This window comes from Pinus tabuliformis, chromosome 1_1, assembly GCF_031772625.1.
Source record: "Pinus tabuliformis cultivar Carrire ecotype Pingquan chromosome 1_1, CPIR1, whole genome shotgun sequence".
NCBI classification, from domain to species: Eukaryota; Viridiplantae; Streptophyta; class Pinopsida; order Pinales; family Pinaceae; genus Pinus; species Pinus tabuliformis.
The window spans coordinates 252761931-252768302 of NC_142297.1; positions in this window are offsets into that span (position 1 = coordinate 252761931).

Here is a 6372-nt window from a genome sequence, read left to right on the forward strand (position 1 = left end):
AGGATACACAATGATTTGATTTTTTCCTTTTTCATCATACATCACCTCACAATCTTGTGTTAATTGAGAAGTTAAATCATCGGATGAAGAACTTGAAGAGCATGGAGCATATTCATCGCGGGTAGATGTGTTAAAATTGGCAACTAGGGCCAAACTCCATGTGGGTCTTCTTATTTATGGCAGTTGATATTTTTATTAGATCCCTCTCATTGAGAGGTGTAGGATTGATCTAAAGATCATCCGATTTCGATAAGTATTTATGAAGTTATGAATTTATTTGTGTTATAAGATAAATTGTCAAGTCGGCCAGCAAATTGAGTGGGCTCAAAAGCCCGATAGACATATCTATTCATCATCTATGGTTTAGTATAAATAAAAGAGGATTTGAAGTCATTTGAACACACTCTTCATGTGATCTCCTCTCCATGTCTTGGGTTTTTGGAGAAGGATAGATACTAAAGAATACGCTGGCCTAGTATGATGATGCCCTAATCCAACACAGTCATAAAGACTTATTAACACGCAGTCAATAAAGGTCCATACGTAATCAAGGAAACCCATACGCTGTTCATGATGAATCTCTATACGCTGTTCAAGGAAACCTGTTCATGGTGAAACCCTATACGCTGTTCAAGGAAACCCATATGCTGTTCATGATGAATCTCTATATGTTTTTCAAGGAAAACTATTCATGGTGAAACCCTATACACTATTCAAGGAAACCCATACTCTGTTCATGATGAATCTCTATACATTGTTCATGGAAACCTAATACGTTGTTCATGGGAAACCCTATACACTATACGTTGTTCATGGTGAACCTTATGCGCTATTCTTGAAGACATTTATACGCAGGGCTCCTTACATGCAGTTCATAAAAGACACTCATATGCAGTCAATGGTGACACTCAAACGCAGTCAAAGGAGAACACGCAACTTCCTCTCTAAAATTCCGAGTATATTAGCCGCAGTCAAGAAGGGAACTGAACTTGGGTACAGGGACCAACATTCAAGGGTGATATAGAGCAGCAAGGTCACCTAATAGAAAATCTCAGCATAGAGATGTCTCTGAGGTACGGTCGTAACTAGGAGGCGTAATGATGAACAACATTGATAGAATGGCATAGATGTAGCAGCCCTATCACAATGAACAACAATGATAGAATGGAATATCTGTAGCAGCCCTATCACAATGAACAACAGTGATAGAATGGCATACCTGTAGCAACCCTATCATAATGAACAACAGTGATAGAATGGCATATCTGTAGCAGCCCTATCATAATGAACAATAGTGATAGAATGGCATACCTTTAGTAGCCCTATCACAATGAATAGTAGTGATAGGATGGCATATCTGTGGCAACCCTATCACAATGAACAGTAAAGGATGAACAGTCTCATATCATGATGATGAAAGATACTGTACCATGGGCATGTTAGTAAAGGGCAGCACGATGATGAATGAGACAGCATGATGCAGCATGATAGTGCTACACGGTAAGGTGTAGCAAATGGACGAGATACAACACTAAGATAGGTGAAGGAGTCACCTTAGAGAATCAATTGAAGCAATATGTCTTCAACTGATCTCATGTGATATCAAAAGTCAAGTATGGACTTCTATTGTAAATGTACTATCTCTCTCACTTTCTCTGTTGAACTTTGAAGAACATAAAAGAAGAATTGATCAAGGGTTTCCCCACATTGTAGGGTTTGTCCCTAGCTAGCACCACATTGTGTGTCCCCTTGTCTTGGCTTGTCTTCTACGATTTATGTTTATGTTCTATCTGTAGTTTACTTTAATCCTGATGTGATGTCTAATCTAGAAAATATATCGAGCTAACTGTGAAAATTTAAATAAATTGCTCTAGCATAGAACATACCTAAACTTAACATGGTATCAGAGCTGAGGTGAGGAAAATGCCCAGGCAAGAGTGAAAGATCAATCACCGAAGACAGTTGGGACAAGAAAAAAGGATCAATGGGTTCCTCATCCCTCTTCTAATTCACCAAGGGTGAAGTCGAATGGCACAGCAGAAGTTTCTGATGGCCTACCTAAAGATCACTTCATTGGGAAGTTCGATCTAAGGGTAAAAGGAAAGGAAGTTTCCTTGGTTACAATAAGCTCGACCATTATGCGAAGGAGTGTCTGAATGACAGAGACACTTCTCTTGATGAAGATAAACAATCATTCAAGGGAATGACAGGTAATACAGCTCATCAAGGAGAAATGGTCAACTCTTCAAAGAAAGCAACGAACCCTAGGCACTTCATCAGATAGATGGTTTCACTCTCTAATTTGGCAGAGATGGAAACAATCATCGAATTATACTTGGAGCCAATGCCACCTATCCCGGAAAGGGTGTAGGGAATGTTATCCCTCAATTGAATGAGGGTAGCTCGATTCATGTACCTAATTGCAAGAAGAACCTGGTGTCCATTTCGGCAATGGAAGACTAAGGTTACAGGATGGCATTCATCGATGGGAAGGAAATTTGTGTCAAGTTGCAAGAAGTCCACTGGTGACCATGTCCATTGACACATAGCACCGAAGGTCTGTGAGTCAGATGGTGACAGGGATGCTTGAATTCAAAAATAACATGAAAGTACATGTTTGACATGTACCGAAGGATAATCTTACAAGGGGACCTTTCCCCTCATATAGTAGGTGTTATCGGGAAATCTAGTGTCTATGCAGAGCTCCTAGTCCCACTAAGGCTGGTAGCTACCTTAGAAACAAGCAAACTAAAACCACTTTCGTTTTCCTTTATGAGAAGTAGATAAGAGGGGAAAGAAGGAGACCAACCTCTATCTTGCGCTTGGTTCCTTGCTTGATTCCTCTCCCTTTTGATAGATCTTTGCCACTCGCTTCCTCGTCTACCCAGCTTCAAAGAGCACCTGTAGAATCAAAGCAGCATAACACTATCCAGGAACAGAGATCTACTATCATAAACAATATAGGACCAGATATATATTGACCACACAAATGCATATATCATCAATCATACAAGAATGTGGAGGAAAACTTGAATAGCTTTATTAATAATCAAGAATAGCAAAGAGGATTACAACCAATTGTTCTGACCCAGCGTCATCCTCTCAGCAAGAAAGCCCTTATTCACCTCATGAAAAGCTCAGATCACCCAACACTATGATGTTACACCAAGAAACCAGCAGCACTTCCATACAAGATACCAAATTCCAGCCTCTAACCTCTGGATATCTAGGATGAGAGATCTATATATAGATATTTGCAGAGGTGTGAGTCAGCTCTGGGTTTTTGATTAGTGTCTTCTCTTTGATAGTTCTTGTTTCCACTTGGAGATCTCATTGATCTCTTACTCATCCTTGGGCGATTCTGAGAGGCAAGTGTCACAGGAGAAGTTTCTGGAAGATTCCATGATCATCCACCTCGCAAACTGTCTCCGCCACTTGTCTATTCTCGTTCATTGCACCCTATAGAAGGGCTTTTCAGTATGCATCGCACCTCCCGTGTGCATTTAGATGGGATGCATCGCACCCTCAGCACTGAGCAATCAGTGTGGTCCAGTTTTGACCATTTCTGAGTAGTTTTTCGTGGACAACTTCTGGGAGATGATGTAATCAGTTGACCTTGTTCTTTTAGGGGTTGGAACAACACTTTTAGGGACTTAGGAGCCCTTGGTTTATGGACATATTTGATTGGGGTTGCAGTGCCCAAAAATGTCTACAACAGTTGCCCCCTAAAGCATGAGGTCGTTAATCTTTTGATATCGGGTGAAATGCTTTATCATGAGGATCCAAAGTTTTTTCGAGCTGGAAGGCGACCTGTAATAAGATACAATACAATACATTATCTTCATAATATTTTCATGATCTAGCTGAGGCAGGAATTCCAATGCTCAACTTTATAAATTCATTTTCATGTACATAAGACAGACAATCGTCTGAGTGCAGACTGATGATTCTGGTAGAGCCATCATCCCTCAGATTGGATGATTATCTGTGCAGCAGTGATGTACATTTGATGTCTTTATTTTCCTAAATATATATCACAGCCTGGATGGATGAAACTAGATCCGGGGTCTTCAATCTCATTCGATCTTCACTCAAAGTACAAGTCCATCCATGTGAGAGATGTTCTGGAGTCGAACATGGAAAGACATCGCCTGATTACTAGCCAGTGATGTAAGTTGTTAACAGGCGTGAGAGGAATCACCGATAATGATGATGACCCTCAAGCCACGACAGTACAATTCACATGGTGTGAAAAAGGGACTTGGTGTCGAACACCACGCAAAATCTTTCGGTCGAAGGCCATTGATGTAAACCTGTCGCCGGAAGTGAGAAACTTTCCATTGAGGCATGCAAGCTTCAAAGTACTGAAAGGGTTGTTCCTAGATCGACTTCCTGGATAATGAGCTGATGTCGACAAGAAGCGATCCGTCGTAGGAGGGCCTTAATGAATCCCACATCTACGACACGGAACGGAGCAAATGATTTTAATGGAGGTGAAAATGATCTGATGATATAAGGTTCAGGGTGGCGGTCATGAAAGAATGGAGCGTAAATGTATTGCAGTGGATGAGACACAGGTGAATTCTCTGAGCGACTTCTCTTGAACATATCGGCGACACTGACATGATGGATTGGTAGCGTTAACCCCAAATGTGGATGGTGTGATGGACCAATGGTGATATGACTAGTGAACGGAACAACCCAACCCGACTCGAATGCGGAGTGAAAGTGTCATGTTCAAGAGCGACTTGCTACCAATAAAGTTTCTTCAAGTTTTCTTCCCAATTTTTCCCCAGTCATTGCTGACCAGTACCTCTTTATTTTTTTCAAGCTTGAGGAGGATAACATATGCTTGTTCTATAATTTTCCCTTCGGGCAAACCCATCGCTATGTTTTAACGAGCCTAGCAATAGTGAAACTCGTTCTTGTCTGTATGTACAAGTTTGTCGCTATTAGGTTTTAATGAGTTTAACGACAAAGATAACTCGGTCCTTTTCAATTTTAGAGAGTCTGAAAGAGACGTAAAGAAAACTCCAACAATCCTTTTTCGTCATATAATCTCTTAAGTCCGAAAAAGTATAAAATAATACAAAGGGATGAATTTTCGGTAATTTTAACAAGCCGAACAAAACAAGCGCTTGATCTTTTTGTGTAATAATCCCTCAGGTCCAAAAAGATTAAAATCTAAAGGAGGGATAACACTTCCGGTCACTTTAACGAGTTGGAGAGGCCAATTACTCGGCAATCTTTTCATATTTTACGAGTCAGATGAAAAGAGCTTAAAGGAGACTCATTTTTTGAGGAACGAGTGATAAATTCAGGTAGGAGTTGATTCCAGGTAAGGTTTGGAATTTTCCAATCATGGCAGTGTCACAAGGATGGCTAATAGGATCACTCTTCGCAGTTGTTCCTCAAAAAGGGTAAACAATCAAATGGAGGTGAATGATCAGCCAATACAGAGTGGAGGTGATGATGAGAACACGACCAAGGCTCAAAGTCTGATGATAATGCATTCACGATGGTTATTTACCGGGAATTGGTTTATTTTTTAATAAATGAGCTTAAACTCTGGGGGAAACATTTTCTCATTGCTTATGTTTAGTTTTTAACGAGCTTGAACTCCACATAAAAACTGCTCGTGGCGAGTTTATTTTTTAACGAGCTTGAACCCTACAGTAACACTGCTTGTGATAAGTTTGCATGCCCCCAGCATAATAACACAAATCGAGGTGCATGCCCCCCAAGCTTCATTGCATTCAAATTGGTGGTTGGAATGAAGGTTTACCTTTGAGATTTGGAAAGGGATTTGTTTCATTTTTTAATGAGGTTGACACAGTAAAAGAACTATCCTCACGACTCCTTGTTTCATTTTTTAACAAGGTCGACACGAGATAAGAACCGTCCACGGAATCCACCGTATTTACAGTATTTGATAGAAAATAAAAACTGAAGGATGATTAAGGTCATTGGAATAATCTTCGTTGTAATCCGGGAGATGGGAACGATGGTGGTAATCTTCCCATGGTGCCTCTCCTAACATCATTGACTGAATGATTCCTTTGTCTGTAGAATGTACATGCGACCAAGGATTCGAAGAGATACCATATTCCTTAGACCTATCTATCCAAACACTCGATGAGCATTGATTTGGGTTTGCCCCCCATGCCAAGAAAATCGATTGCTACAATATTTCTAAAATGGCGATGATCCATGCTGACAAAATGTTTAGGAATCTTCTGAATCCATTAGATATAGAAGATTTCATATTGCAGGTTTCCACTGTGGCCACTTCTGCCAGATTACTCGGAGGCGGTAGGGCAAAATTACCCATTAAGGCAGGGTCTTTTAGGAGAACTACTCCGATATTTTGAA